Raw genomic sequence first — 25227 nt, 5'->3', positions numbered from 1 at the left:
GTTGTGTAGGAGCTTGGAAGATAATGTTGAGAACAGTGCAGAAGATGGAGGCCTGGCTTGTGAAATTTCAGAGGGGAAATTAAAGACTCCTTTCAGGGCCATTGCTGTTTTTATTGTGAAGATTTTGTAGTTCTGGTTAGCTGGGGCTGAAGAATCAGCTGTGATTAACAAGATACCAGAACTACTAAAGCAAAAACTTTGCATTACTGGGACTATTGATGCTGGTTAGCTGGAGCTAAGAAATTAGCGGCGATTAAGAAGAAACCAGCATCATTGAGGTGACATCTTCTGGGAAGTATTTTCTGAAAGCACAAAGAGGCTGTGTTCCAGAGATAGGCAAGGTTGTACTCCTTCTGCAGCGGGACTTGGTAATATGTAAGGGTCACCCAGGTGGTACTGGTTTTGAAGGCATGAAGGGGTCATGCAGAGCAGCTAAGGCTCAGCACTGTGAGAGGCCATGGAAGGCCATTGGTGAAGGTGCAGCCTCAGTTGCAATTGAAGGCCCAGGACTGAAGGGGTCATGCAGTGTTTTGGAAATGCCAGTACCATGAGATGACCACCAAGAGCAGCATCAGCAGTGGAGTACAGGCATCTGGAGCCTAGTGGACGACGTGTGTGCTACAAAGGGCATGGCTGGAGAAGTGACCCAAACCCTTGGAGGAGCCCAGAAGATCGTGAGTTGGATCCCAAACATTGGACGGTTGGAGATTGATTTTTGCTTTGTGACTGTGCCCTGAAATTTTCCCTCTTGAAGGAAGAAACTGTTTTAGTGGAGCCCACAGTTAAGAGACTTTTAATTGTAAAAAGACTTTGAATTTTAAAAGAGATGTATATTTTAAAGAGATTGAAATTTTAAGAATATGTAAAGACTGTGGGACTTTTAAAGTTATTTAGATCTTGGGAATGAGTAAGAATGTAAGGGTTGAGGCTTACTAGTGATGTGTTTGTGTGTCAAGTTGACAAGGGGTCAATTGTACTGGCTATTTTTGTGTCAACTTGACACAGCTGGAGTTATCACAGAGAAAGGAGATTCAGTTGAAGAAATGCCTCCATGAGATCCAACTGTAAGGCATTTTCTCAATTAGTGATCAAGGGGGAAAGGCCCCTTGTGGGTGGGACCATCTCTGGACTGGTAGTCTTGGGTTCTATAAGAGAGCAGGCTGAACAAGCCAGAGGAGGCAAGCCAGTAAAGAACATCCCTCCATGGCTTCTGCATCAGCTCCTGCTCCCTGACCTGTCTGAGTTCCAGTCCTGACTTCCTTTTATGAACAGCAGCATGGAAGTGTAAGCCGAATAAACCCTTTCCTCCCCAACTTGCTTCTTGGTCATGATGTTTGTGCAGGAATAGAAACCCTGACTAAGATACCATCTTTATTTCCTCCTTGACTCTTCTGTGGCTTTCTCTTCCCTGCATGAGAGACTGTTTCAAAATGAAGGACATCAGCACAATACATAGAATCAGTTTCCTTGTGGCTATCCCACCAGCTTAAGTGAAAACTAACAGTGGACAGATTGGCCAATCAAAACAGAACCAGCTTAGCTGATCAGTATTCAACCCCAAGGTCCCTAAACATCTCTAGTATATTTCAACTCCATTAATGCAAAAATTGTTGACATTTACAGATTTCTCCATCTAATGACTATTCATTCTGAGACCTAGAATCCCAAACTCTGGAGTTTATGCCCATTTTACTGTTTAACAAGACACTAGCAATTGTCAGTGAAGCTTTAATGACAGTATTAAAATGCAAGTCAGGATAATTCATATACTGTGCCACTACTTAGAAACAGAACTTTTGTTCTGTGAACCAAAATCTATTCAAACAGCTTTATGCATAAATTGAGACAGAATAATTTGCATAAAACAGATAATTAACTTCTACTTGTACAAGGCTTTAAAATTTAGTGTTTTAGCACAGCATTCCTCATTTAAACCCATTAATATGTTGTGGTATAGACTATAGGCTGCATACTCAAATTTCCCATTACACAGTCCAAAGCAACAGAGACAGTAGTAGCTGTAAAATTGGATGATACTACCCTAAATGCACAAAACAAGCCTTCATATGTGTGTTTCTTGACAAAACTAATGACAACTTTCTTGAGACCAGAATCACATTTAAATGATTCTTGTATCTATAATTCATAATTGAGCTACCCATGAACATCATGTACTGTGGGCAAATGCAGCTCAAACACAAAGACAAAGTTGCTATAACACTAACAGCCCTTTACTACAGACAAAACAAGAAAAGAGGAAAATCTGTTATGCTGAATAACTATGGGATATTCTTACACCATTTTAATTTTTAAAATGTTTTGTTCCCTTGTGTGTATGCTTTGAGAATTCTGTATGATTTTGACATGTAACCACCATAAATAAAGTATTTAAAAGCATGAATGTATTCAAAATTGAGATAACTGCCAAGCATGGTGATATATTTCCATAATCCCAGTCCTAAGGAGACTTGAAGTAAAAGACTAGATGGGCTACATACAGAGACTCTGCCTTTCCTCTATCACCTCTCCCCATATGTGTGTGTGTGTGTGTGTGTGTGTGAGAGAGAGAGAGAGAGAGAGAGAGAGAGAGAGAGAGAGAGAGAGAATTCCTGTGGCAAATGAACCACCAAATCCGTAAGACAAAAATACATACATAAAACCACAAATAAAAATACATGATTCCATGACTCATTATATGGATTTATGCCAAATATCATTGGTAACCTCAAAGAGATAAACAAAGAAATAAGAAAGAAACCTAAATCTAAAGTAGTTAGAAATAAAATAAGAATAAATATTGCTAAATAAAAATGAGTGGGCAGGGATGCATTTCAGTTGGAACTGTGCTCCATGGCATGCAGGATGCTCTCAGTTTGATCCCCTTCATTGCATAAGCCACCCATAGTGTCGCACACCAGGAATCAGAACTCTTGAAAGATGGAGATGGGATGGTGACAAATTCAAGGTCATCCTTGGCTGCACAGTGAATTGGAGGCTAGCATGGGCTACAGGAAACTCTGTCTCAAAAAAATGTAAAATTAATGTTAAAACCATTGTATTATTTTAAATGATAGACAAAATAAGTTCTACTGAGCCCCCAAAGAGAAAAATTAATCTGTAAAGTAGTCTGGGAAATTCACTGGGAATGTACTACACAGAGGCAAAGGGAGCTGTTTATCTATGGAGAGAAGGGAAGCATGGAGCAGAGAGAAAGGGAGAGAGGAAAGGAAGAGGCACAAACAAATATCTAGGAATAGCCACACAATTGAAAGAGACACGATAGAGACCTAATGACCTGGTAGCCAGTTACTCAAATTGTTGCTGTGACTTCTATTAACACTAAGGAAAGTATTTCTCTAGTTAAGCCATTGCATAATTGATAAAAATTTGAACAAACATATAATAATAACTTTTAAACTTTAATACAATGGAAAAGCTTAAAATAGTTTCAAAATTGGATCTTGAAAAAATGGAATTTCTAGATAAATAGCCCTTTAAAAAAAGACCCTGTTAGTGTGCTGGGAACAGTGCCGGGTGGGGGACTGCTTATGAGGTGTGCGCAAAAGGTCCTGGCTCCAATCCCAGCACCACACAAAACTACAAAGAAATTTGTTTAACTTTAAATTGACTTACAATTTTTAAATTCTTAACAAAAGTGGATGGAGCCCTTTCTTTTGTACAATTTTGTGGCATATTGTACTCCATGTCTAAGAAATAGAGAAGTTCTGTTATATAAAATAATGAATTGATGTGAGGATTAGTGAGTCAAACCAATTAAATGGCATGGTGCTCTCCAAGTACGTACAAGACACAAGCCAGTGAAATGGTGGCAAAAAGTCCAAAACATCTGCTCATGGCAACTTGAACCATGACAGAGTATGCTAGGAAGACTTTGGTGTAATTAATATTTCTTTTAAAAAGTAAGCATCCATCACATACAGAGTCACATTTCACAGGCTTCAAAAATAGACGTAGAAAAGTAATTATAAAGTATAAGCTAATGCAGAAGCTGTCTGTGTTATTGGATAGTGTAGGCACAATGTTTCTTTGTACTGTGTAAACCCTTGCTCCCCATTTATTCTCTTATTTGTCAATAAAAGCTGATCAGCCAGTGACTGAGCAGGGGAGAGAATAGGGCTAGACTTCTGATTCCAGTGAAGCAGAGGGGGAAAGGGAGGGAGGGAGAGAGGAGGAGGATGAGAAAAAGCAGAGGAAGAGGAAGAAAATGAAGAGGAGGAGGAAGACGAGGAGGAGGAGGAGAGGAATGATTATGTGAGGAAGGTTCCAGGGGGCACCATGGAATATCACCTGGACCAGAAAGAGCCAGATGAATACTGGAAGGCAAGTACCTCCAGAATTCTGGCTGGAAGGTCGCCAGATTAGCTTAGAAGATAAGAATAGATTAATAACTGTTCAACTACTGTTCCTCAGAAGCTTGAATAAACAAATCTTATATCTCTCTCTTGTTCATTTGGAAACTAGCCTAGATAAATAAGAAACTGCTACTTATAAAATTGCATTAACAGGATAAAATATGAATCACTACACACAAAATTGGTAATATATTCACTACGTTAAAATAAAGCTTCAAACAAGAACATGAAGAAACTAATGCATGGCCAGAGACTGGAATACATAGATCATGACCGAAATGTGATGAAGACCCAGTGTACCAAAGGTGATCCCCAACCAATAGGAAACATGAACCACCAAGGAGCAGAGGACAGTAAGTAGGCAGCTTACAGAGAACATAACAGGAAGGATGCTCACACACACAGTAAGTAGGAGACAGAAATCAAAACATCCACAAGAGACCATTTCATACACATCAATCTGCCAGAAACTAACAAGTCAGAAAATGCAGGTGTTTGTTAGAGAGCTGGAGAGAGAACTCTCAGGCTCACCTCGGGAAGGGAGGTGAAGCAGTGACTTGAGAATAATTTGACATCTACTAAAAGTGAAGATATCACCTCCTTTGTCAAGCAACTCCCATATATGTGCCTTGGAGTTCTTGTACATATAAATGTGGTAGGACAGCTAAGTGTGTTGGGAATAGGAGGGACTATACTATGTTAAATTGCCTCTCTCTCTCTCTCTCTCGTTACATCTTTATTTTTGGTGTTTTTTTGTTTTTTGTTTGTTTGTTTGTTTGTAGAGAGGTTCTCAGTATGTAACACAGACTAGTTCAGGAGGTAGGGACCTTGCAGTTCTGCAGAGTGTGGAAATTATGCCAGCATGCTCCAATACCCTAAGTCTGCTGAAAAGTATACATGGGAAATATTTGTTGAAATCTAATGTTTACCTGTGTGTGATGGTTTATAACTTTGATCCTGTCTGAGGTCAAGACACGATGTTTATATGACCAAAACTAGCATGACCAACATAGTGAAACTCCATTTCAATATTCTTTCAATATCATAACAAAGAAAAAAGCTGTTGATGCGTTTTGGCTTTAGATAATCGCAAATATAAACAGAACATTTTCTAATCAGAATAATTTGTCAATATCTTTATATGGAAACTTCCAACCAAATTTTTAAGTTAATTTGTTGGTACTACAAACTGGTTGGGGATCACCTTTGGTACACTGGGTCTTCATCACATTTCGGTCATGATCTATGTATTCCAGTCTCTGGCCATGCGTTAGTTTCTTCATGTTCTTGTTTGAAGCTTTATTTTAACTTAGTGAATATATTACTAGTTGTATGCATATTGGACAAGTGTTCTACCCCTGAGATACATTCTCATCCCTAAAATGTAGTGAGAGCTAAACAAACAAACTATACCAAGAGAGGAGTGTGGCCTTCTCCTCTCCTGTCATAGCTTGTACCTTATCCCTCTTATCGGTGTACTCTAAAAGGGGGAGTCATCTGGCAATAATATTATTTTGCCAGCTGTGTTCAAAGCTCCCTTTAGACTGGATATTGTGACCTTTGTTCACACCAACTTGAGGAAAAAAAACAGATAGTCCTGTGCCATCAGGGAATTAGAAGGTCATCAGACCAGTGCTGAGTCTTGGGGTACTAGCAAAGCTGTGGCTCAAATTCCAAAAGTTGGAAATGGTTAGACCTACCCCACTATTCTGGTCAGGGTGCCTTTGAAAATATGTGTCCTGGGGGCTTAACATTTGCAACAACCAAAACCTCATTGGTACCACAGAGTAAACACAACACAAAAGTGATACGCCATCTCTTCTGCTCTGGCTGCCTCAGCCTTACTAGCTTTGGTGATGTCTAAAGGTCTTCCAATTAAGGGAGTTTCAGAACTGCTTTTGGTTGTTGAAGATAAGGTTGAAGGTTACAAGAAGACCAAGGAGGCTGCTAAAGAAACTTAAAGCTTGGCATGACATCAAAAATGTCTATTCCTCTCAGAGGACAAGAGGTGGCAAAAGCCAAGTGAGAAACAATAGCAGACCCAGGAGTGGGGACCCTGTGTCCTATACAATGAAGATAATTGTTGCTTCTGTTTCTGACCAGCAGAAAGGAAGGGACTGTTTCCATGATCTGTCCATTGGTGAAAGTGGTGTGTTGAAGTCTCCCACTATTATTGTGTGAGGAGCAATGTGTGCTTTGAGCTTTACTAAAGTATCTTTAATGAATGCGGCTGCCCTTGTATTTGGAGCATAGATATTCACTGATAAGTCGATATTAGCCCAAAAACTTAGGATACCCAAGATATAAGATACAATTTGTTAAACGCATGAAACTCAAGAAGAACGAAGACCAAAGTGTGGACACTGTGCCCCTTCTTAGAATTGGGAACAAAACACCCATGGAAAGAGTTACAGAGATAAAGTTTGGAGCTGTGACAAAAGGATGAACCATCTAAAGACTGCCATATCCAGGGATCCATCCCATAATCAGCTTCCAAACGCTGACACCATTGCATACACTAGCAAGATTTTGCTGAAAGGACCCAGATATAGCTGTCTCTTGTGAGACAATGCCGGGACCTAGCAAATACAGAAGTGGATGCTCGCAGTCAGCTATTGGATGGATCACAGGGCCCCCAATGGAGGAGCTAGAGAAAGTACCCAAGGAGCTAAAGGGAACTGCAACCCTATAGGTGGAACAACATTATGAACTAACCAATACCCCAGAGCTCTTGACTCTAGCTGCATATGTATCAAAAGATGGCCTAGTCGGCCATCAATGGGAAGAGAGGCCCATTGGACTTGCAAACTTTATATGCCCCAGTACAGGGGAACGCCAGGGTCAAAAAGTGGGAGTGGGTGGGTAGGGGAGTGTGGGGGGGGTGTATTGGGGACTTTTTGGATAGCATTGGAAATGTAAATGAGGAAAATATCTAATTTAAAAAAAAAAAGAAAGGAAGCGACCACACTACACTACGTTCTTCTCAAAGCAGTTTATTCAGGAACCTTTCAACATGCATGCATGAATCTCTCTCTAGGAATAGTCTCTTGTGTATGTGTCCCTTGTGTATATATCTCTTGTGTGTGTCTGCCCCCAATCGCAATCCCTTATATAACCTCTCAACCATGCCCCATCAGCCTAGTCCAAGTAACAGCAGTCCATTGGCCAGAATCATCACTCATCATATGGTCCGATCTTGCATCATGGTGTACCTGTGCAGTTCTCACGATGGATGCGGCTTATTTTCAGGTGTATGAGGAAGTCAGGTGCAAGTCATAAGACTTGGCTGCAGTCCCAGGTGCCATTTTGGGACTGCTGCCACACCCGCTCCCCACAGATAATGGTTTCATCAAGGCCTTCAGAAACATCCTTGTTATTACTCTACTTAATGTAAGCAAAAAAAAAATTTTAAATTTACTCCTGGTGGGCATGTGGGATGTCTCAGAATTTTGACTCAAAGTGCTTTCTGGAAGTTAGATGAGCAGTATGGCACTTGGCATAAGGCTGCTTTCCTCAAGAGTAACTGTAACCTTCCCATGCACAAGATGATGATCTCAGATCTTAACAGAATCTTGAAAATCCCTGAGATTCAAAGAGCCCCCTGAGCACCACACAAGAAGATTCAGTGTAGAGTTTTGAAGAAGAATCCACTGAAGAACCACAAAGACTATGCACAGGAATACCATTCTTCCTAAGGCCAGAATCACAAACTTCGAGTGAAAAACTAGAAACAGCAGCCACTGCACTGGCAGCCAACTTGAAGAAGATTGCAGCACAGGAGACTGCAGACAAGAAGTCAGCTGTAGGCAAGGAAGAAAGGAAGCCTAAGGATGTCAAAAAGATAAGACGCCTGCAGGGGAAAAGGGTTGTGGCTACCAAGAAAACCAGCAGAAAAGAAACCTACCACAGAAGAAAAAAAGCCGGCTGCATAAACTATTAAAATTTGTTTCATTCCAGAGAGCCAATAGAGACAGCCTATTTGAATAAAATCATAACCAAAGGGGAAAAAACTAGCCCACACAAAAACACATAAAAAGAAAGCTATCTTGCTAAAATTCAATTGATTGAAAGAAAATAGAAAATTTAAAATAGCAATAAAAATGTCAGAACTTCAGTACAACTGTCACTTTTACATGAAAGCAAATATTTTATAATAAATTAATAGATTATATTCTGTTTTTTAAAATGTGTGTGATGAATGTGAATTCAAGCATCAAATGGGGTACACTGAGGCACAGAATGGAAAACTGATTTCTTGGAACCTCACTAAGTGTATGAAGCCATCTACAAAAAGTGACAAATGCCATTACATAGTCTCGAGGTCTCATTTTATATACCTCCATTAAAGAACCCCTTTGTGATTTCACATATGTGGCAGTGTCTGTGGGGCCACACAAGGATCCCATATTTGAGGCTGTGTCTGTCTCAGCCCTAAATCCAAGATGTACCAGCCAGGACACAATCAGTAACTCTTCAATCTTCATATTGTAAGAAACATTTAATATTAAACTGTCCTGACAAACACTACAAAACTTTTATTTACAAAAAGGAATTCAAATCTCTTTACTTTCCCCATCTGGTAAAACCTTTATGCAAACGTTTTCATCCTTTTCAGGGTAAGCCTGATTTTACACAAATGCCCTGCTTTGCATCATCATATCTCAATGGTTCACTGTTCTGCTCATCTTCATTGTTTGATCCAATTGTTTTGAAATTATCTACCCTCAAAAGACCATGAGGTCAAATCTCAGCCAATGGGGAAAAGACACAGTCAGCAGCTAGTTAAAACACAAACTAATTGCACTTCCTGTGCAGGTGTGCTTGCTCACCCACAAACCGAGTTCACTTCCTGGGCAGGTGTGCTTGCTCGACCATCACTGTGAATAACACACCCTTCCGACAGGAAATAAACTTCCTTGTTGAGACACTTTAACTGGATTATAATCTCTTTCATTGCAACCTCAAACTTTTTTCTAACAACATCTTTCCTTGCCTCATCCTAAATCAGTCTTGACTTGCTTAGGGAAGCCCTATTGCTGTTATGTAAGAGTACTAAACATTGTCTTATTGCCTTAAGCCACAGTGATTTCCAATGTACTCTACTTGGTCCCTAAAGGTCAATACTTGGTCCAGGATCCACAGAATCACAGGCATGCAACATCAGTGAGTATTTTCTACCTTGACTTTCCCAACCACCAAGGCTCATCTGCTTAGTCCCTTTATGATGAGTCTGGCTATTTTACCCTAGTCTTGACCCTCATGGAATCTTTTCCAGGACTTCAAATGAATCCCTGAATGATAGGTCTTCCATTTTTTTCCTCAGCCTAGCCTTGTTTCAGATATACCTCATTCTACCTCTGACCTTCTGGATGTGCCTCCTTTAGTCCTTCCCAGGCTACCACTCAGTAGCAAGTAGCAAGGCTGTGGTTAATTATATCACATGTGGTTCCTTATAGACATCAAAATCTTCCATACCCACAAACCAGGCCTGTCTTGTCCAGCCTCTGCCCTGTGCCCAGGCCTCAACCCTAGCTTCCAAATCTGCTATTTAATTTGCCCTTCTGCCCTGTTAAAGCCCTGCCAAGAAAAGTTAATAACTGTAATTGCTTGCTGTAGTCATAATTAATCTGGGAAATGTGGAAGTGGTCTGTGTTGCAGGTAGGAGTGCTTTACACAGGGATCTAGAGACCTTCACACGTGTAGCAAAACCAGAGGAAATTTGGCTACCAGCACTTTCACAGAGAACTTGCCTCAAACAAGATGTGGCTGATCCCCTAGGACTCTCTAAAAGAATCTTTGGAAACTCTACCTCTTTCTAACCAAGTGTTCCTACTGAAAACTCTACCAGGAGTATACCAGGGAGGTATACTTAAAAGTTTGGCATTTCCCAAACTCTCCTCTGCCACAGGAACTTGAAGGAGAGGAAAATGATCTGAATACAGACACAAATGGTTAACCAGAATGATATATGCTACATTTTGCTTCTAGTGAGGCCCCTACAAGTAAACTCTCCTAGTTGGAGCCTGATCCTATATCCTCAGTCTGACTAAGGCATTGATTCAAACCAGATAAGCCTTTTAGGACAAGAATGGTACCTGCCATATGACCCAGGTTTTCTGCTTTCTGGAGTTTCTGAGGAACAAAGATTTTTCTAGGACTGAGACAGACAAACCCAAGACACCAGAGGGCTTCATTCCTGGGACCTTAGATGTTCAGACCATAGATGTTTCCTCAAGGTAGGCATTTCCTCAAGATAACTGTGGAGCTGACACTGGTTCTTCAGATCTCAGCTTCCATTACTCTACAAGCTCACATACACAGAAGCCTGAAGACCAAGCCATAGATGTCCCCATACTACAGGTTTCCCAGCCAACCAAGTTGGCCACTGTCATTTTTTTTAATTTTTAATATTTTTTATTACATATTTTCCTCAATTACATTTCCAATGCTATCCCAAAAGTCCCCCGTACCACCCCCACTTCCCTACCCACCCATTCCCATTCTTTTGGCCCTGGCATTCCCCTATATTGGGGCATATAAAGTTTGCAAGTCCAATGGGCTTCTCTTTCCAGTGATGGCCGACTAGGCCATCTTTCGATACATATGCAGCTAGAGACAAGAGCTCCGGGGTACTGGTTAGTTCATCATGTTGTTCCAACTATAGGGTTGAAGATCCCTTTAGCTCCTTGGGTACTTTCTCTAGCTTCTCCATTGGGAGCCCTGTGATACATCCAATAGCTGACTGTGAGCATCCACTTGGCCACTGTCATTTAAATGTCTCTAACCAGAAGTCCCAACATAAAGTATACTAAAAAGCTTCCCAATTCTGGGCTCCCTGTCATAGATGAATGTGAATGCTTTTCTTAACTTGATTTCATTAGATAATGGGATTAGCATAGCACAAAAAAAATACTTGTTTTTGCACAAAACCATCACATCTGAAGAATAGTATAAGTCCTCCTAGATGCATTCAAAAGCAACCCCATATAGTTAAAACATATCTTGCTAAATCCCATATTCTCCAAACTACATTGTCTTTCCTGTCAATTGTACATCCAGGCATCATGCTTCTGAAACAATTGTTCTCTATATGTACATTAGAGCTATTCTTTCCATTTATAATGTCCCGTGAAGGGTAGAAGACATAGTTCAGTGGAAGAGTACTTGTCCAAAATGTGTAAAATCCTGAGTTTGACTCCCACAACTGCAAAGAAAGAAGAGGAAATGAAAAAGGAGAAGGAAAAAGAGAGGGAAGGAGAGGGAAATGGAGAGGATCCCCTTAAAATTATGTCAGTTTCTTGAGACACTGTCAAATGCAACAAAAAACATTGTAGTTCACAGTACTAACATCATTCTGTGCTCCGATATGGCTGTGCATGTGTTTGTGTGTATGTTTGTGTGTGTTCTTCTGAAAAGCACTGAGGATAATAGTTATTTACCTTAATAGTGTCCCTAACCCACATGGTCAGAAACATACAATGACCCAATGACATTAGAAATGATCAAGAGAAAACTTTCAGATAGAATTTAGAATCAAATAAATTGTTAAAATGTTGCCTCATAAATTAGAATGTTTCTAGTTTTCCCCAATTGGGAATGCATACTCCATACAATACTGAGTTGTATAAAATAGAGATTTTTGGATAACAACAACAAAAAATTAATCAAAAGCAGGATAGAGAGACACTAAACAGAATTGTTGCTGAAAAGGGTCTAGCCTCCAGTTATGGTGAGCTATTACCCATCCTCAGACCCCCAAGAAACCAGCACAGCAGTCTATATTGGCCACTCACCAAGTAATGCTTGATTTAGGTCAGTTTTTTAGTGCATTAAGGCATTTATTCAAAACCTTGAAATTTCCCTACCTACTTTTCTGAAGTATTTTCTTGGGTTTGTTAAATAACTAGCAAAAGGCTTTGATGGATCTCAGCAGATACACTAAATGTCTGAAATTAACAAATAGACCTTCTAAGTAAGTAAAGGATTATTAAAGCTCTAGAGAGAAAATTCATGTGGAAATATAGGAAATGTGGGGAATGAAAGACAGAAGCTCTGGGAAGGCTTCCAACACTTGTAGGAAAAGGAGATGGAACATTGCCTGTCACTGAAAAAGGGAATTCCCATTTCTGGTACAGACACTCTTCATTTGCATACTTATTGTGATGACCTGTTTAATGGTGAAAGTAGGATGATGAATCTAAACATACTGAAGTATCCCTTTGGTCTGTATGAAACTGCTCTCTTCATCTCTTCTGAGAGGTTTTGTTTGAAGTCTGTTGAGTCTCTTGTTAGAATGGTGTGAAACATGTTGTTTTCCTATTCTGTTTGTGTGGAATGAATCCTGTTCCATGGGTTTCATTTGCCTTTGATGGAGAGGTGTGTTTCTTTGAGGTAAGAAAATGGATAAATTCTTGTTGCTTTTGCAATCCATCCTACTAGTTTGTGGTTTTGGTGGAGGAACTCAGCATTACTATTGAATAGTGTGTTCACTCCCTCCATTATGTTGATTTTGCTGTATTTTAAATAATTTTACTACTTTTCTATCACAGCTTTCAGTGATTGCTTTTTGGTTTGGTTTGGTTTGGTTTGGTTTAGTTTGGTTTTGGTTAAATTTCTTTGTACTTGATATTTAAAACCTCTATTTTTTTTGATTTTTAATATTTTTATTACATATTTTCCTCAATTACATTTCCAATGCTATCCCAAAAGTCCCCCATAGCGCCCCCCACTTCCCTACCCACCCATTCCCATTCTTTTGGCCCTGGCATTCCCCTATATTGGGGCATATAAAGTTTGCAAGTCCAATGGGCCTCTCTTTCCATTGATGGCCGACTAGGCCATCTTTCGATACATATGCAGCTAGAGACAAGAGCTCCGGGGTTCTGGTTAGTACATCATGTTGTTCCAACAATAGGGTTGCAGATCCCTTTAGCTCCTTGGGTACTTTCTCTAGCTTCTCCATTGGGAGCCCTGTGATACATCCAATAGCTGACTGTGAACATCCACTCCTGTGTTTGCTACGCCCCGGCATCGTCTCACAAGAGACAGCTATATTTGGGTCCTTTCAGCAAAATCTTGCTAGTGTATGCAATGGTGTCAGCGTTTAGAAGCTGATTATGGGATGGATCCCTGGATACGGCAGTCTCTAAATGGTCCATCCTTTCATCACAGCTACGAACTTTGTCTCTGTAACTCCTTCCCTTCGTGTTTTGTTCCCAATTCTAAGAAGGTGCACAGTGTCCACACTTTGGTCTTCATTCTTCTTGAGTTTCATGCATTTAGCAAATTGTATCTTATATCTTGGGTATCCTAAGTTTTGGGCTAATATCCACTTATCAGTGAATACATATTGTGTGAGTTCTTTTGTGATTGTGTTACTTCACTCAAGATGATGCCCTCCAGGTCCATCCATTTGGCTAGGAATTTCATAAATTCATTCTTTTTAATAGCTGAGTAGTACTCCATTGTGTAAATGTACCATAATTTCTGTATCCATTCCTCTGTTGAGGGACATCTGGGTTCTTTCCAGCTTCTGGCTATTATAAATAGGGCTGCTATGAACATAGTGGAGCATGTGTCCTTTTTACCGGTTGGGACATCTTCTGGATATATGCCCAGGAGAGGTATTGCTGGATCCTCCGGTAGTACTATGTCCAATTTTCTAAGGAACCGCCAGACTGATTTCCAGAGTGGTTGTACAAGCTTGCAATCCCACCAACAATGGAGGAGTGTTCCTCTTTCTCCACATCCTCGCCAGCATCTGCTGTCACCTGAATTTTTGATCTTAGCCATTCTGACTGGTGTGAGGTGGAATCTCAGGGTTGTTTTGATTTGCATTTCCCTGATGATTAAGGATGTTTTTTTTTTTTAATATTTTTATTACATATTTTCCTCAATTACATTTCCAATACTATCCCAAAAGTCCCCCATAGCGCCCCCCACTTCCCTACCCACCCATTCCCATTCTTTTGGCCCTGGCATTCCCCTATATTGGGGCATATAAAGTTTGCAAGTCCAACGGGCCTCTCTTTCCATTGATGGCCGACTAGGCCATCTTTCGATACATATGCAGCTAGAGACAAGAGCTCCAGGGTTCTGGTTAGTACATCATGTTGTTCCAACAATAGGGTTGCAGATCCCTTTAGCTCCTTGGGTACTTTCTCTAGCTTCTCCATTGGGAGCCCTGTGATACATCCAATAGCTGACTGTGAACATCCACTCCTGTGTTTGCTAGGCCCCAGCATCGTCTCACAAGAGACAGCTATATTTGGGTCCTTTCAGCAAGATCTTACTAGTGTATGCAATGGTGCCAGCGTTTAGAAGCTGATTATAGGACGGATCCCTGGATAAAGCAGTCTCTAAATGGTCCATCCTTTCATCACAGCTACGAACTTTGTCTCTGTAACTCCTTCCCTTCGTGTTTTGTTCCCAATTCTAAGAAGGTGCACAGTGTCCACACTTTGGTCTTCATTCTTCTTGAGTTTCATGCGTTTATCAAATTGTATCTTATATCTTGGGTATCCTAAGTTTTGGGCTAATATCCACTTATCAATGAATACATATTGTGTGAGATCTTTTGTGATTGTGTTACTTCACTCAAGATGATGCCCTCCAGGTCCATCCATTTGGCTAGGAATTTCATAAATTCATTCTTTTTAATAGCTGAGTAGTACTCCATTGTGTAAATGTACCATAATTTCTGTATCCATTCCTCTGTTGAGGGACATCTGGGTTCTTTCCAGCTTCTGGCTATTATAAATAGGGCTGCTATGAACATAGTGGAGCATGTGTCCTTTTTACCGGTTGGGACATCTTCTGGATATATGCCCAGGAGAGGTATTGCTGGATCCTCCGGTAGTACTATGTCCAATTTTCTGAGGAACCGCCAGACTGATTTCCAGAGTGGTTGTACAAGCTTGCAATCCCACCAACAATGGAGGAGTGTTCCACTTTCTCCACATCCTCGCCAGCATCTGCTGTCACCTGAATTTTTGATCTTAGCCATTCTGACTGGTGTGAGGTGGAATCTCAGGGTTGTTTTGATTTGCATTTCCCTGATGATTAAGGATGTTGAACATTTTTTCAGGTGCTTCTCTGCCATTCGGTATTCCTCAGGTGAGAATTCTTTGTTCAGTTCTGAGCCCCATTTTTTAATGGGGTTATTTGACTTTCTGGAGTCCACCTTCTTGAGTTCTTTATATATATTGGATATTAGTCCCTTATCTGATTTAGGATAGGTGAAGATCCTTTCCTAATCTGTTGGTGGTTTTTTTGTCTTATTGATGGTGTCTTTAGCCTTGCAGAAGCTTTGTAGTTTCATGAGGTCCCACTTGTCAATTCTCGATCTTACAGCACAAGCCATTACTGTTCTATTCAGGAATTTTTCCCCTGTGCCCATATCTTCAAGGCTTTTCCCCACTTTCTCCTCTATAAGTTTCAGTGTCTCTGGTTTTATGTGAAGTTCCTTGATCCACTTAGACTTGACCTTAGTACAAGGAGATAGGAATGGATCGATTCGCATTCTTCTACATGTTAACAACCAGTTGTGCCAGCACCATTTGTTGAAAATGCTGTCTTTCTTCCACTGGATGTTTTTAGCTCCCTTGTCGAAGATCAAGTGACCGTAGGTGTGTGGGTTCATTTCTGGGTCTTCAATTCTATTCCATTGGTCTATTTGTCTGTCACTATACCAGTACCATGCAGTTTTTATCACAATTGCTCTGTAGTAGAGCTTTAGGTCCGGCATGGTGATTCCGCCAGAGGTTCTTTTATCCTTGAGAAGAGTTTTTGCTATCCTAGGTTTTTTGTTATTCCAGATGAATTTGCAGATTGCACTTTCTAATTCGTTGAAGAATTGATTTGGAATTTTGATGGGGATTGCATTGAATCTGTAGATTGCTTTTGGCAAGATAGCCATTTTTACAATGTTGATCCTGCCAATCCATGAGCATGGGACATCTTTCCATCTTCTGAGATCTTCTATAATTTCTTTCTTCAGAGACTTGAAGTTTTTATTATACAGATCTTTCACTTCCTTAGTTAGAGTCACGCCAAGATATTTTATATTATTTGTGACTATTGAGAAGGGTGTTGTTTCCCTAATTTCTTTCTCAGCCTGTTTATTCTTTGTGTAGAGAAAGGCCATTGATTTGTTTGAGTTAATTTTATATCCAGCTACTTCACCGAAGCTGTTTATCAGGCTTAGGAGTTCTCTGGTGGAATTTTTAGGGTCACTTATATATACTATCATATCATCTGCAAAGAGTGATATTTTGACTTCATCTTTTCCAATTTGTATCCCTTTGATCTCCTTTTGTTGTCGAATTGCTCTGGCTAGGACTTCAAGTACAATGTTGAATAGGTATGGAGAGAGTGGACAGCCTTGTCTAGTCCCTGATTTTAGAGGGATTGCTTCAAGCTTCTCACCATTTACTTTGATGTTGGCTACTGATTTGCTGTAGATTGCTTTTATCATGTTTAGGTATGGGCCTTGAATTCCTGATCTTTCCAAGACTTTTATCATGAATGGGTGTTGGATCTTGTCAAATGCTTTTTCTGCATCTAACGAGATGACCATGTGGTTTTTGTCTTTGAGTTTGTTTATATACTGGATTACGTTGATGGATTTCCGTATATTGAACCATCCCTGCATCCCTGGGATGAAACCTACTTGGTCAGGATGGATGATTGTTTTGATGTGTTCTTGGATTCGGTTAGCAAGAACTTTATTGAGGATTTTTGCATCAATATTCATAAGGGATATTGGTCTGAAGTTTTCTATCTTTGTTGGGTCTTTTTGTGGTTTAGGTATCAGAGTAATTGTGGCTTCATAGAATGAGTTGGGTAGAGTACCTTCTGTTTCTATTTTGTGGAATAGTTTGTGAAGAACTGGGATTAGATCTTCTTTGAAGGTCTGATAGAACTCTGCACTAAACCCATCTGGTCCTGGGCTTTTTTTAGTTGGGAGACTATTAATGACTGCTTCTATTTCTTTGGGGGATATAGGGCTGTTTAGATCATTAACCTGATCTTGATTCAACTTTGGTACCTGGTATCTGTCTAGGAACTTCTCCATTTCATCCAGGTACTCCAGTTTTGTTGAGTATAGCCTTTGGTAGAAGGATCTGATGGTGTTTTGGATGTCTTCAGGATCTGTTGTTATGTCTCCTTTTTCATTTCTGATTTTGTTAATTAGGATGCTTTCCCTGTGCCCTCTAGTGAGTCTGGCTAAGGGTTTATCTATCTTGTTGATTTTCTCAAAGAACCAGCTCCTTGATTGGTTGATTCTTTGAATAGTTTTTCTTGTTTCCACTTGGTTGATTTCACCCCTGAGTTTGATTATTTCCTGCCGTCTACTCCTCTTGGGTGAATTTGCTTCCTTTTGTTCTAGTGCTTTTAGGTGTGTTGTCAAGCTGCTAATGTGTGCTCTCTCTAGTTTCCTTTTGGAGGCACTCAGAGCTATGAGTTTTCCTCTTAGAAATGCTTTCATTGCGTCCCATAAGTTTGGGTATGTTGTGGCTTCATTTTCATTGAACTCTAAAAAGTCCTTAATTTCTTTCTTTATTCCTTCCTTGACCAAGGTATCATTGAGAAGAGTGTTGTTCAGTTTCCAAGTGAAGGTTGGTTTTCTATTATTTATTTTGTTATTGAAGATCAGCCTTAGTCCATGGTGATCTGATAGGATGCATGGGACAATTTCAATATTTTTGTATCTGTTGAGGCCTGCTTTGTGACCAATTATGTGATCAATTTTGGAGAAGGTACCATGAGGTGCTGAGAAGAAGGTATATCCTTTTGTTTTAGGATAGAATGTTCTGTAGATATCTGCCAGATCCATTTGATTCATAATTTCTCTTAGTTTCACTGTGTCCCTGTTTAGTTTCTGTTTCCATGATCTGTCCATTGGTGAAAGTGGTGTGTTGAAGTCTCCCACTATTATTGTATGAGGTGCAATGTGTGCTTTGAGATTTACTAAAGTTTCTTTAATGAATGTGGCTGCCTTTGTGTTTGGAGCATAGATATTCAGGATTGATAGTTCCTCTTGGAGGATTTTACCTTTGATGAGTATGAAGTGTCCCTCCCTGTCTTTTTTAATGACTTTGGGTTGGAAGTCAATCTTATCAGATATTAGAATGGCTACTCCAGCTTGTTTCTTCATGCCATTTGCTTGGAAAATTGTTTTCCAGCCTTTCATTCTGAGGTAGTGTCTATCCTTTTCTCTGAGATGAGTTTCCTGTAAGCAGCAAAATGTTGGGTCTTGTTTGTGTAGCCAGTTTGTTAGTCTATGTCTTTTTATCGGGGAGTTGAGTCCATTGATATTAAGAGATATTAAGGAAAAGTAATTGTTGTTTCCTGTTAGTTTTGTTGTTAAAGTTGGCATTCTGTTCTTGTGGCTGTCTTCTTTTAGGTTTGTTGAGGGATTACCTTCTTGTTTCTAGGGCGTGGTTCCTGTCCTTGTATTGGTTTTTTTCTGTTATTATCCTTTGAAGGGCTGGATTCATGGAGAGATAATGTGTGAATTTGGTTTTGTCGTGGAATACTTTGGTTTCTCCATCTATGTTAATTGAGAGTTTGGCTGGGTATAGTAGCCTGGGCTGGAATTTGTGTTCTTTTAGTGTCTGTATAACATCCGTCCAGGATCTTCTGGCTTTCATAGTCTCTGGTGAAAAATCTGGTGTAATTCTGATAGGCTTGCCTTTATATGTTACTTGGCCTTTTTCTCTTACTGCTTTTAGTATTCTATCTTTATTTAGAGCATTTGTTGTTCTGATTATAATGTGTCGGGAGGTATTTCTTTTCTGGTCCAGTCTATTTGGAGTTTTGTAGGCTTCTTGTATGTTCATGGGCATCTCTTTCTTTAGATTTGGGAAGTTTTCTTCTATAATTTTGTTGAAGATGTTTGCTGGTCCTTTGAGTTGAAAATCTTCATTCTCATCCACTCCTATTATCCGTAGGTTTGGTCTTCTCATTGTGTCCTGTATTTCTTGGATGTTTTGAGTTAGGATCTTTTTGCATTTTACATTTTCCTTGATTGTTGTGCCGATGTTCTCTATGGAATCTTCTGCACCTGAGATTCTCTCTTCCATCTCTTGTATTCTGTTGCTGATGCTGGTATCTATGGTTCCAGATTTCTTTCCTAGGGTTTCTATCTCCAGTGTTGCCTCCTTTTGGGTTTTCTTTATTGTGTCTACTTCCCTTTTTAGGTCTAGTATGGTTTTGTTCATTTCCATCATCTGTTTGGATGTGTTTTCCTGTTTTTCTGTAAGGACTTCTACCCGTTTGATTATGTTATCCAGTTTTTCTTTAAGGATTTGTAACTCTTTAGCAGTGTTCTCCTGCAATTCTTTAAGGGATTTTTGTGCTTCCTCTTTATTGTCTTCTGCCTGTTTAGCAGTGTTCTCCTGCATTTCTTTAAGTGTGTTATTAAAGTCCTTCTTGAAGTCCTCTATCATCATCAGGAGATATGCTTTTAAATCCGTGTCTAGCTTTTCCGGTGTGTTGGGGTGCCCTGGACTGGGCGAAGTGGGGGTGCTGGGTTCTGATGATGGTGAGTGGTCTTGGTTTCTGTTAGTAAGATTATTACGTTTACCTTTCGCCATCTGGTAATCTCTGGGGTTAGTTGTTATCGTTGTCACTGTAAAACCTCTATTTTATGTAATTCAACTTCCCGGGTCTATTTCTCATTGAGCATGCTTTGTTCTTTCCTGTAGCCTCTTGGATGTGTTTTCTCCTTGGTCTAAAGGATTATTTAAAGTATCTTCTATGGTTATGGAGTAGTGGTCATAGGTTCCTTCCCTTTGTTTACTTCATGAGAAATTCACCTTTATCCTTCAACTATGCTGGGTAGTTTTTCTGGATATCTTAATCGATGTTGGCAGTCATTATCTTTCAGTGCATGGAAGACACTGCTCATGCCCTTTCAGATATTGGGGATTCTATTAAGAAACTGGATGTGATTCTGATGGGTTTATCTTTACATGTGACTTACTGCTTCTTTCTCACAGCTTTTGGTGGTTTTCCTCAGCTTGCTATGCTTTGTCCCTTTGTCCTATTGTCCTTTTGGTGCTTTAGAGACCTCCAGACTATGGTGATCATTTCTTTCTCTAACGTTAGTAAATCTGCTGCTATCATTTTCTTGAATCAATGTTTATGTATTTAGCCTGAGTATTTCTCCTTCTATCCCACTGATTCAAAAATTCTGTCTTTTAACGGTATCCCATTGCACTTGCATGTTTCCCAGTATGTGTGAGACCAAGTATTTATAAGCACATATGAACTTATTGTACAAGAAGAGCCACGTGGAAGTGTACTCTTATAGAAGTGTCCAACATGAAACACTAACAAGAGGCCAATGGATAATCTGCTACTCATGGAACTACTATATGTATTCTTCATGTTTTCATACTATTGTATCTTTATCACTGTCTCAATATTCTAAGTCAACTTTTTTCTTCTATCTTAATAATGCATCTTTTATTTGATCAATTTTAATTGAAGAGTTTTTTTTTCTGGTGAATTTTTCATTTGATTTACTTAGGTCTTTCTTTATTTCTAAGATTTCAATTTGTTCCTTTTTTTTTTTTTCAAAGTTTCTATTCCATGGTATTCCTGTTTTACACCCTGTATTACTTTTCTCATTTCATGTAGCTGTTTATTTGTATCCTTTTAAAACTTAATTTCAGCTCATTTCTATCTTTTTTATTTCATTCAACATTTTTTTTTTATTTTTGAGACAGGGTTTCTCTGTATAGACCTGGCTGTCCTGGAACTCACTATAGACCAGGCTGGCCTCAAACTCAGAAATCTGCCTGCCTCTGCCTCCCGAGTGCTGGGATTAAAGGCATGCACCACCACGCCCGGCTCTCATTCAACATTCTTATAGTCATTCTTTTAAACTCTTTGTCTGAGATTTAATATAATGTACCATTGGAGTCATTACTATGAAACTTATCTTTTGAAATGATAATTTTGTTTTGAATCTTTTATGTTTCTTACATTTCTACCTTGAGACATATGCATCTGGGGTATCTCATTTTTGGACTTTTCTCGATATTCAAGTGGGGCTTGTTGTGGTAGAGTTGAGGTGCATATCTCAGGAATGAAACTTTCAATTCATCTGAACAATATGCTTGCATATTGTTGGATATTCCCACTCAACTCATGCTTGCAAATTCCCACTCAACTCAAAGCAAGAAAAGCATGAAAGGGAAAGCAAACTCAAGTCATATTAGAAATTCATTTTTAAAAATCAGGTCTGGCATGGAACTGGCAGTCACCAGATGGAAAGTGAGGCTGCCTCACTTGGAAGGAACTTCCCAGTAAGATCCAGAGTCACTTACAATACTCATTTATGAAGAATGTGTAGTAGCAAATCTTTTATTCACTCACAGCACTGGAAAACACACGCTAGATTCTCTGTAACCAGCCTTACTATTGAAAAGTGAGATTAAGTTTGTTGGATCAGAAAATAGTAAAGATAATTAAAATTTTGTCTTTGCAAAATTAGGAGCTGTGACGAAAAGATGGACCATCTAGTGATTGCCATATGCAGGGATCCATCCCATAATCAGCTTCCAAATGCTGACACCATTGCATACACTAGCAAGATTTTGCTGAAAGGACCCAGATATAGCTGTCTCTTGTGAGACTATTCCAGGGCCTAGCAAACACAGAAGTGGATGATCACAGTCAGCTATTGGATGGATCATAGGGCCCCCAATGGAGGAGCTAGAGAAATTAACCAAGGAGCTAAAAGGAACTGCAACCCTATAGGTGGAACAACATTATGAACTAACCAGTACCCCGGAGCTCTTGTCTCTAGCTGCATATGTATCAAAAGATGGCCTAGTTGGCCATCACTGGAAAGAAAGGCCCACTGGACTTGCAAACTTTATATGCCCCAGTACAGGGGAATGCCAGGGCCAAAAAGGGAGAGTGGGTGGGTAGGGGATTGGGGGGGGGTGGGTATGGGGGACTTTTGGGATAGCATTGAAAATGTAAACGAGGAAAATACCTAATAAAAAAATAAATTTAAAAAAAATGTCTTTGCAGATGGTGAGTAATTCAGTGTTGGACTTGATGCCTCTCTGTTCTCAGGTTCCTCTTTTGTGAGAACAGACGGGATGAACCAGATCATCCCTCAAGGTCATTTGTATTCTGTCTAGGAAAATACAGAATTGGCAAGGAACTATGAAGATCAAAGTACTAAATTGGCCAGGCATTGAACACATTTGTAATCTCCATAATCAGGAGTCCAGGGCAAGACAATCTTGACTTTGAGTTGAGTCTGGACACTATAAAAAGACTTTGCCTCAAAAAGAAACCTATCTTGGATTTCAGATACCTGCAAAGCTTTTGTTAGAAATTGAAATTTTAGGATTTTATAATAGAAAAAAATACCGCACTTTCTTCAGGACAATCTCTGTCTCTTAAGTAAGGTTTATGTTTTGATAAAACACCATAATCAAATGTAATTTAGAGAGAAAGGGAGTTATTTATTATTGAAACTCTCAGATTGTACTCCATATTGAGGGAAGTCAGAGTAGGAACTCAAGTTGGAGATAGGAGCTGAAGCAGAAGCCATGAAGGAGTGCTTCTTACTGGCTTACTCCTCATAAGATGTTCAATCTGCTTTCTTATACAACCAAGGACCACATATCTAGAGGTAATACAACCTACAGTAAGCTAAGCCCTTTCACATCCATCATTAATCAGCATACCTCACAGACATGCCTGCAGGCAAATCTTATGGAAGTATTTTTCTCAATTAAGATTCCATCTTCCTAGCTATATCTAGGTTTGTGTCAAGTTGACCAAGTTGGAGAATTTCATTATAAAACATTAATTTATTAGTAATGCAAATAGAATAAAAATAATAATTGTAATATTTACATAATTTTTAATAAGAATTTGCTAATAACAATTTCATACATCATGCTCCATTCCTCTGAAATTCTAATTAACTTTGAGGAAGTTGTGACTGAAAGAGCAGGCCTCCCTCTACCAGCTCAGGTGTAATGTGGCATCTATTAGAAAAATTCCTGCAGCCTACATGGAGCCCAAGGACACAGCAGTGAGAATGCCAGGACCTGTGATTACTTTTTGTGATGTGTTTTAGTTCTACTGATTCACTCACTAAAACTAAATTCTGCAGTAAAGACCAGAATTTACAAAGATCCCACAAATTGGAGTTCCAGTCCCCAGCAGGACCTCTGTACTTCCTTTGATAACAGTCAGACACTAGGGTTCTCAAGCCACTTGCACTTCTGACCAGCTATAAATCAGGGGATTTCTATGAATTCCTCTCTGGGTTCCTAATTTTCTAGTTCAGATGTCAAAACTCAGGAAAGCATTGTACCTGCAATTATAGTTTTGTTACAAGGGACACAGGTCAGCCCAGACACCACCCCCTAACCTCCAAAAAAAAAAAAAGGCAATTATTGTACTGCTCTATGGGTCATAAAATTGATGAAGGAAGACACCAGACTCAGACAGTATGCAAAATCAAAGAGCGTTTATTGTGCAGAAACAACCACTTACGGGGGTCATTCTTTGAAATGATGACCCCAGAAAAAGGCACACAGGCCTTCTTATAGAGAACTGGGGGAACTCTCTAGAAGGATTAGGTAAGTTAAAATTTCACTGGTGGGTGCTTGGGAGTCACAGGTGATCAGTGGCCTACATTCCTATATCGTGAGCAGCACTCAATCGTGTGATAAAATAGGATTGTCCAGGGCAGATGGCCCATTCTGAGATAAGATATTTCCCCATTTTTGTGGTTATCCACAGGCTGTTCTTTGGGAGAGGGTTTTATGATCTTGTTCTGGATTTTATGGTCTGTTCCTAGAGCTGGTGTCTTATAACTTACTTTCTGAGACTTATGGGCTATTACTGAAGCTGGTGCCTTATGGTCTTTTTTGAAATCAGGCCTGGTCCTCAAAGTGGAGAAAAATGGGGTCCTTAAATGTGAACAAATGGAGTTTATATTGTCCTTTCTTTGTGAAGTTCTCAACGCCAGAAAGCTCCAAGAGTCCAGAGTTGTGGTAAGATTGTAGCAGGAAGGCCAGATTGAGCAAACCACTGACCATCTGATTGAGCTTAATCACTTAGAGACATGGTTTTGCCATAACAGTCCTCCTTTTCTCAGGCTAGGATACACTAATGTGCATTTGAATGGAAACCTTCTAATTTGGTGGTCCTTAAAGAAGAAACTTGCTCCACTGTTTGGAGTTGAATGTATATGAAGCTCAATGCAGTAGGTATCCTATGCTGCTAGCAGGTTGCTGGGTGCCTTGTTCAGAGCTGGGGGTATACATAGTATATACAGGTAAGAGTCTCAGGCTGACAACAACATTACTAAAAGGGGGAGTGAGTATAGCTCTAGTTAAGTAGAGTCCAAGGTGGCTAAGCTATTCCTTACTCTTGGCTGCTTCATCATAGAAGAGGGTACAGGAAGAATGAGATCCAGAGGCTGGAGAATGCTGTGAGACATTGTCTTCTGGACATGACAACTCCACTGAAGTATGCATAGGAGAGACATGTACTAGGTCCAACCGCTATCTGAGGAGCTATTGTAGTCAGCAGGTGGCTATTGAGTGATACAGAATCATTCTTCCTTGGAGGGCATAAGTTTCCCATGCTCCAAATCTGAAGCACTAATGGACTCTGGGTAATAAAAACAGAGAATAAGGGCATGAAGGTAGAGGGGATGTGTGTTGGAGGAGCCTAGGAGGGACTGGGAATAAACATGATGATCATAGTACTCTGTGTACATATATGAAATCCTATAAGAATAAATTTTAAAAGCATTATTTAAGAAATCTGGCAGTGGAGATGTCCCTTAGGGGTTAAGGTC

General features: G+C 39.7%; 1 pseudogene; it reads left to right on the top strand.

The window, feature by feature from the left end:
- The first annotated feature begins 4599 nt into the window (after window positions 1-4599).
- LOC110309640 (large ribosomal subunit protein uL4 pseudogene) lies at window positions 4600-8305 on the top strand (annotated as a pseudogene).
- The last annotated feature ends 16922 nt before the right edge of the window (window positions 8306-25227 follow it).

This window comes from Mus caroli, unplaced genomic scaffold (genome assembly GCF_978045245.1).
Source record: "Mus caroli unplaced genomic scaffold, Mus_caroli_1 scaffold_12, whole genome shotgun sequence".
Taxonomy (NCBI): Eukaryota; Metazoa; Chordata; class Mammalia; order Rodentia; family Muridae; genus Mus; species Mus caroli.
This window is presented reverse-complemented; position numbering and strand designations above follow the sequence as displayed.